Raw genomic sequence first — 217 nt, forward strand, 5'->3', positions numbered from 1 at the left:
AAGCGCAAGAAGCTCACTGGAACCTTCCAGCCCAATGAACACCCTTGACACAACTGGCCACAGTTGCTGGCCCAGGAGACACCAAGCACACATCAGGGTGAGATCAGAGTGCCTGTTCCATCCAAGCTCAGAACCACGCCCGTCTTTGTCATGTACTAGTGTGCAAAGAAAAAAAATATACGTGTGTGTGTGTGTATATATATATACATATATATAT

Source organism: Perognathus longimembris, chromosome 3 (assembly GCF_023159225.1).
Source record: "Perognathus longimembris pacificus isolate PPM17 chromosome 3, ASM2315922v1, whole genome shotgun sequence".
In the NCBI taxonomy this organism is placed as follows: domain Eukaryota; kingdom Metazoa; phylum Chordata; class Mammalia; order Rodentia; family Heteromyidae; genus Perognathus; species Perognathus longimembris.